Source organism: Oryctolagus cuniculus, chromosome 19 (genome assembly GCF_051225735.1).
Source record: "Oryctolagus cuniculus isolate XC-2025 breed Fujian yellow rabbit chromosome 19, ASM5122573v1, whole genome shotgun sequence".
NCBI classification, from domain to species: domain Eukaryota; kingdom Metazoa; phylum Chordata; class Mammalia; order Lagomorpha; family Leporidae; genus Oryctolagus; species Oryctolagus cuniculus.
In genome coordinates, this window is record NC_142885.1 from 65,489,294 (window position 1) to 65,501,808 (window position 12,515).

Sequence of the window (12,515 nt, forward strand, 5' to 3'; positions counted from 1 at the left end):
AATAGGATAATATGAGAAGGAAGAAGGGACATTTGTGCTGTTTCAAGACAGTTACTTTCCATGATCATGAATAAAGAATGGACCAGCCCACTTAAACCTTACTCAACAGTCACTGAATTACGGTTTCTTGTAGACAAGACATTTCTGGGATTCTATTATTTTTGAAATATCAGAGGGTTATCTCATAAGCCCAATGTAAGGCTCTTAAGAAAGGCTGGCTTTCTGAGCTCTGTAAGTTCTAAACGTTAGGAATAATAATTCTGGGTTGGGAGCTTGGCTCCGTGTTTGAGACAGTGCTTGGGGCACTCTGATGCCATATGGGAGCAGCTGGGTTTGATTTCAGCTTCTTGCTAACGAACCTGGGAAGCAGCAGGTGATGGCTCAAATCCTTGTGTCCTTGCCGCCCTGGGGGAAACCTAGATTATGTGTGTTTCTTTTCTTTCTTTCTTTCTTTTTTTTTTTTTTTTTTTTTTTTTTGACAGGCAGAGTGGACAGAGAGAAAGGTCTTCCTTTGCTGTTGGTTCACCCTCCAATGGCCGCCGCGGCCAACGTACCGCACTGATCCGATGACAGGTAGGGTGCAGGGCCCAAGCACTTGGGCCATCCTCCACTGCACTCCCGGGCCACAGCAGAGAGCTGGCCTGGAAGAGGGGCAACCAGGACAGAATCCGGCGCCCTGACCGGGACTAGAACCCGGGGTGCCGGCGCCTTGCAGAGGATTAGCCTAGTGAGCCACGGCGCTGGCCCCTAGACTGTGTTCTTGGATGCTGGCCTCTACCTGCCTCAGCCCCAGTTGTTGTGGCTACCTGGGGAGTGAACCCGTGACTGGGAGATTCTTTCTCTATCTTTCCATGCCTTTCCAATAAATTAAATAAATGAACCTTTTTAAAAAATAACAATTCTGATATTGGTCATCACAAAACAACTTATCAGTGTTGTCATTCTTATATCCACTATCATGTACTGAGTGTTTATGTTATGAATACTCACAACCCATCTTACAGCAAAGGAAACCAAATCTTAGTTCAGCAACTTGTCCCAGGATCTGGCTTACCACTGTTGGCTGGACAGGTGGTCTACATGGATGCCTTTGTGTTTGGTGGGGACTGAATGTCTGCACGTCCGAGCCCTGACCCTTACGAGATGGTACCTTGGGGAGGGGGTGCTTCGGAGCTGATTAGGCTTCCAGGAGATTCTGAGGCTGGCCCCTTTTGGGGTTTAGTGTCCCTGTGGGAAGAGGTGGAAAAGCACAGTCCTCCGCTCTCACCACCACCCGAGGATTGGGGAGAAGGAGGACACCGGCGACCGAGGCCCTCACCAGGAACTGCGCTGGCCGCCACCTCCACCTTGACTTTTCCAGCCTCCTGCGCCATGAGAAGCAAAAATGCACTAAGCCGTGTGGTCTTCAGTATTTTGTTACAGCAGCCTGTGCTAACTGAGACCATGGCCCACTTCTCTCTCCGTCCACAACCATTGCTTCCCCAAAGGCCCCTGCCAATTAGGACTAGACCCTCCTTCCCCATGCCCCAATCATTCGGAACACAAACAAGTTCCAGGGGACCAAGCCTTGCCTCCATGTGAGATTACAGCTTACTCTCCAATTAATTATGCAGCAGCCTCTTTGGCTAATAAAGTCTAAACAAAGAGCATTTAATCCAATTCATCGTTTTCTCTGCATCGTGAACAGCCTGTCAAACACAATCAGATTCCGCGAGCAAAGCAGAGAGGAGGCAGGCATCGGCCCCACCTGCTTAGCGGGATTGCAAGCAGGAAGCTCGCAGGCAGGGAACAGTTGGCTGTGCAGATGGCAGAGACAGGAAGGCTTGGGGGAGAGCCACTCTCTAACTGGAGCTCGGCACAGGGAAGTGGCCATTTGGGGCTTGCAAGCAGAGAAAAACATTCTCGGGGTTCTTGGCTTGGCCCAGTCCATGGGTGAGAACTGGGAAAGAAAAGGAATAACAAATATTGCCGCGAAGCCTCCCAGGTGGCGTGGTCTCTAATTACCCAGCAGGCGTCAGGACAGACTGGCTCGACTTTGCTTCCAGGTGGGAACAATGCAGAGTTGATGGGTCACGTGACTTGCTTAAAGCCACACAGTGAAGCAGGCAGACTTGGGGGATTTGAATCCACGTCTCCCAGACTCTGCAGCAGGTTACTGGACGAGGCTCAAGGAATGCCCACCGAGCGGGTTGCACGGTGCCTGCCGCCGGCTGAAATGCTGAACAGAGAAGCCAGCAAGGTGCAAAGCATTCTGTTCCTTTTGAAGGAATGCCTGAACCCAGTGCGGAGAAAGCAGTCAAGGACTAATTTGAAAAGAGTGATAGGTTGAGCTTTGTGGCCATGACTCTGGGTAAGGAAAAGACAGAAATCCACAGAGGAACGCAGGGTCAGAGCAAGATGTCTGTAAGGTGTCCGGGGAACCTCGCCTGGGGTGTAACAGATTTTCCCAGGCAGACGAATCAATTAATTCACAGACTTTTACTGGGGTTCCAATCCCGGGCGAGGTTCTCCGGTCCCAACATGAGCAACAGAGCGGAGGCCGGGGAAGTCGCACATCAGAGATTGGGAGAGCTCCTTTTATAGATTCAGGGCATGGGGGTTAAAGGTTGAGGCGGGTCTGATCCTCATTGGTTGACCTTTAGGCACCCGCGGGGACCTTGACAAGGACTTTCTTCCCTGGAAGTAGGCCTCTCCATTCCCGGAAGTGTAGGCCTTCCCTCCTTGCGGATCCCAAAGCTACCAATGTCCACTCCCATCTTCACAGCACTGGAGTAGGTCAGCCTCATTGTGTGTGAACGTACACGGGGAGCCCCCGGAGTGTGAGGACCACCTCCGGCTCGGCCCCCTGACCAGGCCTCTGATCAGCTGCCGAGTATGTAGATAAAAATTAGCCATCGAGAAACCCAGACATCAACTACTATGTGGATATTTGAGGAGGGACATCATGGACTCCACTCTGGGAAAAAATGCATCTATGGTATCTGATGCCCAGGTGTCTCTGGAAGCTGGCTCGCTGTGCTAACAGCGAACACTGAGAGGATCATTCTGCACTGTAACGTCGTCACCCAATTGAGAGGTACACAGTTTTGAAAATAATGTTTGTCGGGGCAGAATTCAGTGCAGTGGTTAAGTCGCTGCCGTGGAAGACCTCAGTTGGGTTCCAGGCTTCTGGCTTTGGCCTGGGCCAGGGCATCTGGGGAGTGAACCAGTGGACAGAAGATCTCTGTCTCTGTGCCTTTTACATAAAATGAAAATAAATTCTACAATTAAAATGTTTATCACAACATTAAGGAAAAACATTTGCTTATTGAGTTAAAGGAAATACAACCAGGATGCAAAAATTCCACATGCCTGATGATCTTTACTGGGTATGAAGTCCTGAATGAGAACTTGGTTCATGCCCTGCCCCTCTGCTTGCTAGCAGTATGGCCTTAGGGTAGCCACACCATCTCTTGGTGCCTCACTTTCTACATTTCTAGAATTTTTTTTTTCTGCATTCAGTTGTTGTAAGGATTGGTTCTGGCCTGGCCCAGCACTGGCGCAATGTTGTGGCCACCTGGGGAGAGAACCAGCAGATGGAAGGCTCTCTTTCTCTCTATCTCTCTCAAATTTTGACTTCCAATAAGTAAATTTTTTTTTTTGGACAGGCAGAGTGGACAGTGAGAGAGAGAGAGAGAGAGAGAGAGAGAGAAAGTTCTTCCTTTGCCGTTGGTTCACCCTCCAATGGCCACTGCGGCCGGCGCACCGCGCTGATCCGATGGCAGGAGCCAGGTGCTTCTCCTGGTCTCCCATGGGGTGCAGGGCCCAAGCACTTGGGCCATCCTCCACTGCCCTCCCTGGCCACAGCAGAGAGTTGGCCTGGAAGAGGGGCAACCAGGACAGAATCCGGCGCCCTGACCGGGACTAGAACCCGGTGTGCCAGCACCACAAGGCGGAAGATTAGCCTAGTGAGCCGCAGCGCCGGCCTCCAATAAGTAAATCTTAAAAGGGAGAGGCCTACAGTGAGGAAGAAGCCTGTTCTAAGGTTCAGTTAAGTTGAGGGAGTGTTAAGGCCGTCCTGATCACCTGCTGGCGATAGATAGGTACCAGGCAGCCTCCACTCGCGTGCACAGCTGTTGCTCATGTTCTGTCTCCAAACCACTTGGGCGTTTTGTGAGGGGCTTTAGAGGAAGCTTATGATAATACGAAATGGGAAGGCCAGTACGAGTTCGGAGGTATTTGTCAGAACCTGCTTGGTGGGTCCTCTCCATATCCGTTGTCATTTCTGAGTTGGTTCCATCCCTGGAGTTTGTGGTCCCTGACTAAAATGCTCACATGCATCCTTGTGTCTCTTCAAATGATTTTCTGTTGTTGATTAGGCTGCCTGACTGGACCTTGCCTGTCAGATACTTGAAGGACTGTGTGTCCTACAGAAACATCTCCATTAAAGAGGAATATCAAAAATAAAATATGCAAGATGAAGCACTCAGCCAAATGCCGGCATAGAGGGAAATCCTCAAACATTATCATCATCAGCTTTTTGTTGACTTTAAAAATGACTTCATAATTTAGTCTCATCTACATGGCAGACATGCTAACATGCACACACATACACCCACACACACGCGTACATACACTCAGAGCAGTGATCTCTGGGGAGAGGGGAATAGGATTGTTTGTGGAAGGCAGAGGTACCCTGGTCAATGGGGGCTTAAAATATTTTTCCAATAAGAATATGGATGTGTGCATTGGTGTGAACCAGAGAAAGGAGGTGCACAGCACAGTGAGCAGGATGGAGTAATCCCTGCTCACTGAGGCTGTAGCCTTTTCAGGATTGAGCGTCAATTGAGTCCCACTGTTTACCTTGAATTCTCCAAGGAAAGAGAGGAAACATGCAGAGGTTCAATGAATATTGTAAAATCCCCCACCCGAAGACAGGTGGCTGATGGGCTTATCCACTACCTGTCTGCTTTTGCCTGTGCCCCTGGTACCCCCCAGTGTGCACCTGCTCCGTTCCCAGAGGGTTGAATAATCCGAACGGAAGTACCCTGCTGCCGCCCTAATTAAGACCTAGGACTGAAAGCAGGGGCTAAGAACTCCCTCCTCTGAATGTGAAATTTCTAGTTCCAGAATTGTGCTGCACAATTCAAAAAATAATATCGAGGCATGAAATATTTCTGTCGACTTCCCTCCGTTGAGACCTGACCAGGGGCAATTAGCAAGCCTTGGCAGGCTGCCATTCAAAAAGAGAGCGAGCGGAAGCCCAGCATGCCAGGAACCGAGTGTAAATTGTTCAGAGGGGTTCGTAGTAGAGGATTACCTTCAGCAAAGTTTCAGAGAAACCCACACCGCTTAAATGATCCCAAACAACGGAATTCTTAGGAGAGATTTGTGTCCGATGAAGTCAGGATGAAATCAGAAGTGAACGGAGCGCGTGCTTCCCGACGGAGAGGAAGTTTCAGAATCATCAGGAGCGGAAGGGAATCTAAGCCAGAACACAGAGCCGCAGGTGACAGCTAGAGGTAGGACCTGGGCTCTGCACACTAGAGCTTGTTCTCACCGCTGATTTGATATTCGAGGGATGGGGAATCCGGACCCATTCTTGCACAGCGCCAGGAAGGACAGTATCTCCAAGTCTTACCTTCATTTATTAATGAAGTCCTTGTTGATCACCGTTTGTCTGCCACCTCTGTTTTAGACACTTTTTAACAATTTTAATTAACGCATAATAATTGCACATCGTTATGGGGCACAGTGATAGTTTGAAATATATACATATAGCATGTGTATCTACCAACTCAAAGCAAAGGCATTTCCATGTCTTCAGACATTTATCGTTTGTGTGTGTTGGCATCTTCCAATTCCTCCATCCTAGTTATTCTGAGATAAATGAGTTGTTGTCACCTGCCATCACCCTGTTGTCTATAGAACAGTAACACTTTTTCCTCCTCTCTAACTTTATTTTGGAAACTATGGTTTAACCTAGGCACTGCCATTTTCTAGCCATGAACAAGATAGGAGAAGGCTGCTGTCTTCTTCACAAGAGTGTGGAGACGAGACAATGAGCAAGCAAACATGAGTTAATTAATGTCAGCTGGTATTAGGTGTTGTAAACAACAGAAAAATGAGCAGGTGAAGTGGGGCTGGGGTTGGTCAGAGAGGGCTTGTCTGAGGAGGTGTGAAACCTGAGCAGAGGTTGAATAAACAGGAGCCACTTGTGTCAATGTTCAAAGCTAAGATTGTCACGAGGAGGAAGCACCAGGTGCAAAGGGCCAGGGGAGGGTCTTAAAAACCCAGAGGACTGAAATGTCTCAGAGAGTAGAAGGCAGTTTATCCAACTGGTCTTGGACAGGTGGGCGCGAGGGGGACACCGGGGTCTGGTTTTCTCCACTTCATCACAGCTGATGGCATCATTCTCAATAATCGCTGACTCCACGTTTGTGGTTTCTCTGTTCACTGGCACCTGCCCTATCACCATCTGCCGGTTGCCAAGCAGGGGTGGTAGGAATGCGTGCCCACCCCTGTGAGCGGGATCTCGCTGCAGTTCACACCCTGTCATCACAGTCTCAGAACTCCCAGGGAGTGACCACAACTGGTTACTTTGTGAAAGGAATGGGCCCCACAGGAAACCCCATTTTTAGTGCCAGGGCTGGAAGTGATTAGACATGGCAGGGATTTAAAGGCGTGGTGACTGTGGGACAGAAACCAGCTTGGCGTGGGAGTCGGGCTTGGTGTTTAGAGACTCGGTCCCTGCCTGCGGGAGTAACTTGTGTTTCTTCAGCCGTGTTTCCTGCATTCATGGGGGGAACACTGAATGTTGCTGTGGTGGCATTTGGGAGCTCGAGAACATGAGACGACCTTGGACGTCCTGCCTCAGGGCTGCCGACAGTCTGCTTGCAGTTGGCACCCAGGTCAGGAAGCACCAGCCTAGGCGTCGAACAGACTGAGGTTTGAGTCCCGAGTTCCTTGTTTTGTTTTTTGGATATTGAATGGTGTGACCATATACAAATGGCTTCACGTCTTTGTTCCAAATTTTGTGCACCTGTGAAATGGAGCTAAACTCATGAGCTGGTAGGGATCTTGGAGTAAAATAAGTAAAGCGAACAAAGCATCATCATGATCTTCATCCCCTCGGAGAAGCGGCAACAGAGCAGTGTACAGAATGCAGGCTTGGGAAATTGCTCACCTTGGTTTGAACCCTGGCTCCATGCTTTCTAGATAAGTGACTGCATGCAAATTTCTCTAAACATATCTGAGAGATAAAAGTAGCACCTGCTTCACAGGTAATTGTGAGGATTAACTATGTACAACACATACCTGGAGAAAGTGCATGGACCAAGGGGTAGCTACTGCCATTGTTTAAACGCGGGATGCAAGGTGTATCTGTGATGGTTAAAGGTGGACCTCATGTGTTTTAATTATCAGGCTCCACTCAGGAGACCCGAAGCCAGATGTACGTAGATAATAATCTGTTAATGTCTTGCTTCTCACTGTCAAAGATAAAGGCAATGCCCCGAACCCTCAGCAACCCTCCCCCTCCCCCCCAGCTCGAAATCATCCTACCCTTCCCCCCACGCTGGCCCGGCACACAGCTCCCAGAGGAGACACTGACTCTGCAGCCCAGCTGGAGTCTGAAGAGGGGAGGCAGCGGATTCCAGCTGCAGCCCTCAGCCTCTCCCGCCCTGTGCCACACTGCTCTCGGTGAACCCTCTAAGGTCTCAATAATTCACCGCAGTCACCATGCTCAGACAGGTTGCTTGGAAAAGCAAGTTCTGAGCCAAGGGTTTTGGCAGGTCTTAAAATATTTCCTTCTGTGCAACTGCAATCACATCTCCATCATGGCCACCTGGGATGCAGCAAGGCATAAAGGGGAGAGGAACGAGGAGCAAGGCAGCCCCTGGTTTATAATTCACCCTTGTCACTGAGACAAGGCACCGGCGTGCTGGTTTGTAGTGGGAGATCCAGGACGAAGGAAGGGCTGCCTTTGTGGTTATATCTGTTTTAATTTTCACCCAGAGAGAGAGAGTGCGGGTGTACTCCCAGAGGTAGCTGCCGACTGCTTTTGCAATTCAGTGGTCGACGCTTAGAAAATGCATGCGTCGTCTCCACACTCCACTAGCTCCTACAAGGTTTGTTACCTCCTAGTTTTCCCAGAAAATGCTGGAAGGGGAGCGGGAAGCATTGATGACACAGAAGAACACTTGACAAGAGCTTGATCTGAATTCCCTGTGACAAAGTGACGTGTGTGGCGGTTCCAGGGCAAATCCTCACAGAGGCCACGTTAAACACGAAGGTCCAATGGGGAAAGAGAAGTGGATGGTGTTGCCATGTTACACTTCATTCTTAGCAAAATGCTTGGTACTTTGTGTCCTCTATGTTGTTGAAAGAAAAGGGAAGAACAAAGGGAAAAGAAAAGAAAATAAGAAAGGTCTGATCGATCACACAATGATGGTATCAGACATGGGATGCAGTGTGCATTTTCAATCTGCTATACATGGTTGTGAACTCTCTGTATGTGTGTGTGTGTGTGTGTGTGTCTCACACACACTAGCCGGGCTTGTACCTGCCACATCTGCTAAGTCTTAATTATTTATTGAGCTCCTACGTCCCAGTAAGGTAATAATATTAGCTTACATATATTGCAATTCATTATATACTAGAACTCACACTAAACACTTTACATTAATTACCTTTTTTCTGCTCTAATTTATAGACGAAGAATCTAGAAGATGGGATCATTTGTTTCGTTCAGTCCAAAGTCACTGAAGTATTTATGGAAGAATGAAATGTGGAAGCCCTATTGCCTGACTGCGGTCCCCACTGTTAGCCACTTCTTTATTTGTAAGTAAAGGATGAAATAGACAGAGAGAGGCCCGTAGAGCAGCAGTGTCCACAAGGACACAGAGAAAGTGAGAGCTCAGCTTCCCCCAGCTCCTAGACCAGAGATCTTGCCTCTGCATGTCCCAACTTTGTTCAGTCGCTGACCCTTGCGCGTAGAAGCAACTTCCACCCATCTCTGGCCTTGCATTGACATTCTGGGGGAGGCACCTGCCATACACTAACACAAATGTTTTTCCAAATCTGATGATTTTTAAAAAAGATTTTATTTGAAATGCAGAGTTATAGACAGGAAGAGATGGGGGCTTGCAATAGAGAGGCAGAAAGATCTTCCATCCTGGGCTGGGCCGGGCTGAACTCCATTCGGGTCTCCCACATGACGCAGGGGCCCAAGCCCTTGGGACATCACCTGCTACTTTCCCAGGTACAGTAGGAGGGAACAGGCTGAGAAGCGGAACAGCCGGGACTCAAGCTAGTGCCCTTACAGGATGCCAGAGTAGCAGATGGTGGCTTAACCTGCTGTGCCAAAATGCCAGCCCCTGATGAAGATTTCTGAAAAAGACATTAAATCAGTTCTGACCCTTGGTTGCACAGGATGTGACACCAACTAAGATTCGCTTAAGCAAAAACCAAAAGGGTAAGTTGGTCAGAAATTATGCTACTTTGTTGAATCCTGCAACTAAATAATCCTCCTATGCGACTGGATTCCAGATTCAGATAGAATTTATTGCAGGAGTTTATGTCCCTGGGTGTCTCAGTCCCCGCCTTCTCTCTCTCTCTCTCTCTCTCTCTCTCTCTCTCTCTCTCTCTCTTTCGCTCCTGCTCTCATTCTCTATCCTCTTCTGTCTCTGTCTCCCCCACCATCTCGTAGACCTGTTTCACTTTCTTGGTATATTTCTCAATTAGACTTGCCCCATGGCAGCTGAAAGCAAAGCTCTAGACTTAGATAGACCTCACAGTCTTTGAGGACGAGAAATACTCTGTCTCCCGCTGGCCTTCTCAGTCCGTGATTGGCCCTTCCTGGGGGCACAGTTGTACTCTTAGATCAGGAAGATGGTATGCTGCCATCAGCAGCTACAGCCACCTGGCAATCTTGTTGCTTAAGAAGACACTGGGGTCAGGGTATGGAATCTTGGAAAGGAAGAGGATACTCCATAGTTAGGAGAAAGAAAGGAGACATGGGGCAAGACAGCAGACTGATGCCCATTGATGATCTGCCCTGGAGTCATGTTATCCATACGAAAGGCTCATTTAAATCCCAAAGTCTCATTCAGGTAGTTTATGAAGAAACACAGGTTTGACCCACTCAGTGTGACGGTGGTGTATCAACATCTGCATTGCCCAGAATTCTCTCATTATGGGAGGATCAAACCATTATCGTTGGAAAATGATACTACCCCAACATGTGAAATCCTGGAGATAAGGAGGCTGGAAGCACATTTATCATGAACTTGGCAAAACCCTGAGAACCGCGGAGCTTCATTCGTGGCTAATCACAGCATCAGGCAAGATGATCTTTATTGATGCTCTCCTTGAGCGGGATGGATGTCTTCACACACCCAGGGAGGAAAGGAACCGAGGAGAAAACATGACAAATATTGAAGCTGGTAGGAAATTGTGTAAAAGCCAAGCGACCCCTGGAGAACGTTGCGCTTCCTTTGCCCATGGGGGAACTGCTGTGTGCATTGCGCCTGACGAGTTCTGAAGGCTGGAATGTGAGGGAGGACACACTTTGCTCCACCACTTGACGAGGGGTAGACCTCTGGGCAAGGAGGATGTGGTTAAGATCCCACACTGAGGCTTCTTGATGCTGCAGCAGGAAATCCGGTGCTGGGTTCTTGCTCAGCCGCCCCCGGAGAGAACCTGCAGGTCCTGTTCTCCTGTTGTTTGTGCGTCTGCCCTTCTGTTTGCATCTGAGCACGTGACGATGGAAGTCTCCAGCGGGCATCCACATTCACATCCTGCAGTTGATATTTCGTTGTAGTTCACTTCTGCTGATGACCGGAGAAGTAAGTCAGGGATGGAACAGGACGAGTGAGCGTGAAAGCCAGGCCCTTCTCGGGGCTGGGCAGTCGCAGACACGATTCCCTGGACTCTGACAGGACCAGGAGCGAGTGCTCTCGTTCACAGAACCTGCTCATTTTAAATACGGTGACAAGCAATCATTGCACCAGTTGCATTTGGATTTGGATTGGTAGGTGCTTCCATTGATGAAGACATGGGACACAGGGCACACTTCCGCATCAGCAGGCTATTCTGCCTGAGGTGTGTGGAAAAATGGAATAAAAAGTTTATTCTGGTTGCAATTTTTAAATCCACATATAGGTTTTTTTTTTTTTTTTAATCATGCTCATTTCCTGTGGCTCCCCGTCTTCGTGGAGGAACAACACAGGACCCTGCGTTGTTCTTTCGTCTGCTCAGCCCTCCCCGGGTTTGCTGCTGGTTCTTCCCGGGTTGGCTACCGTCCCTTCCACCTCTGTGGAAGGGCGGTTCCCCCTGCCACTTTCCCCACTTCCGCGGGGGAGCGGCACACCGCCGGCCAGCTCTCTCGGGGGCTGCACAGGTGTTCCTTCAGATAGATGTTCCTGGTGCATGTTGTCTCTCTCCTCCTTGATAGTCCTCTTCCACCAATCCCAACTCTGCTACCCACACGCCGAGTACGCTGCTCTCCTGCAATCAGGAGCAGGTCCTGCTGTTTATTGGTTGAACTGGAGGCAGCTGTGTAGAAGCTATTTCCTCCTCTCCCAGCGCCATATTGTGGGAGAGCAGATGCATAGAATAAGTCTTAATTCCAGTAACAGTCTAGTCCGAGTTGCTCCCCACAATTTCCCATGAATGTTTTGAAGACCCTTCGTATGCATGGATTTGAAAGTTTGTTGGCACCAGGATAAACTTATCTCCTTTAAAATATGTATGTATTTGAGAGATATAGAATGACAGAGAGAGAGAGATAGAAATATCTTTCATCATCTTGGTCACTCCCCAAATAGCCACAATAATCGGGGCTGGGTCAGGCTGAAGCCAGGAGCCAGGAGCTCCATCCAGTTCTTCCAGGTGGTGAGAGGAATCCACCGATTCTGGATTTTCTTCCACCTTCCCAGGAACATTAGAAGGGAGCTGGATCAGAAGCTGGATCAACCAGGACTCAACTGGCACTCACATGGGATGCTGGCATTGCAGGTAGCAATTTAACCTGCTGTGCCATAATGCTGGCCCCTAAACTTATCTTTTAATTCCATTTCCCATAACCTTTTTGGGATACCTTCTGTTGAAAGACAGATTCAAGAGACCACCAGACTTGACTTGATGAGATCTTGGCAAATTAAAATAATAAAATCATAGCAACAATTGCATCAGTCACAGCTCCGGTGGTACAAAGTGCAAGCACTGTGATGGGCAACCTAGACCTAGCGTCTCACTTGGTCCTCTTGACAGCCCTGGGACAGTGATAGGATGTCATTCCCCTTTTCTAGATGAGGAAATGGGAGCTGATGGTAAATGAGCCACACCATTCAGCTACACACCACCCAAGTGCAGAGCTGATCTCAACCTGATTGTCTCAGAACCTGTTCTTCAAACCTTTTTTCTATGCTAATCCAGATTCTGTTACTGTTTTACTTGGAGATTCTGGGAAAGTCGCTTGCTTTTCACTGTACTCAGAAGTGAGGTTGATCTAAATCTGTCACATTAATTTTTTT

At 48.7% G+C, this 12,515-nt stretch overlaps 1 long non-coding RNA gene across 7 annotated transcripts in view; it reads left to right on the top strand.

Annotated features, from left to right (window-relative positions):
* The first annotated feature begins 1,664 nt into the window (after positions 1 to 1,664).
* Positions 1,665 to 12,515, top strand: part of LOC149120635 (uncharacterized) — a 75,758-nt gene continuing 64,907 nt past the window's right edge. For 2 of the 7 annotated variants that reach the window (XR_016225937.1, XR_016225936.1), the window contains exons 1-2: positions 7,789 to 8,108; positions 8,693 to 8,820. This is a non-coding gene — a long non-coding RNA (uncharacterized LOC149120635). Of the gene's footprint in view, positions 2,351 to 2,607; positions 3,077 to 5,038; positions 5,502 to 6,198; positions 6,332 to 7,788; positions 8,109 to 8,692; positions 8,821 to 12,515 lie in introns of those variants that run through there. The other 5 variants (XR_016225940.1, XR_016225941.1, XR_016225939.1 and 2 more) reach the window with 5 other exon arrangements.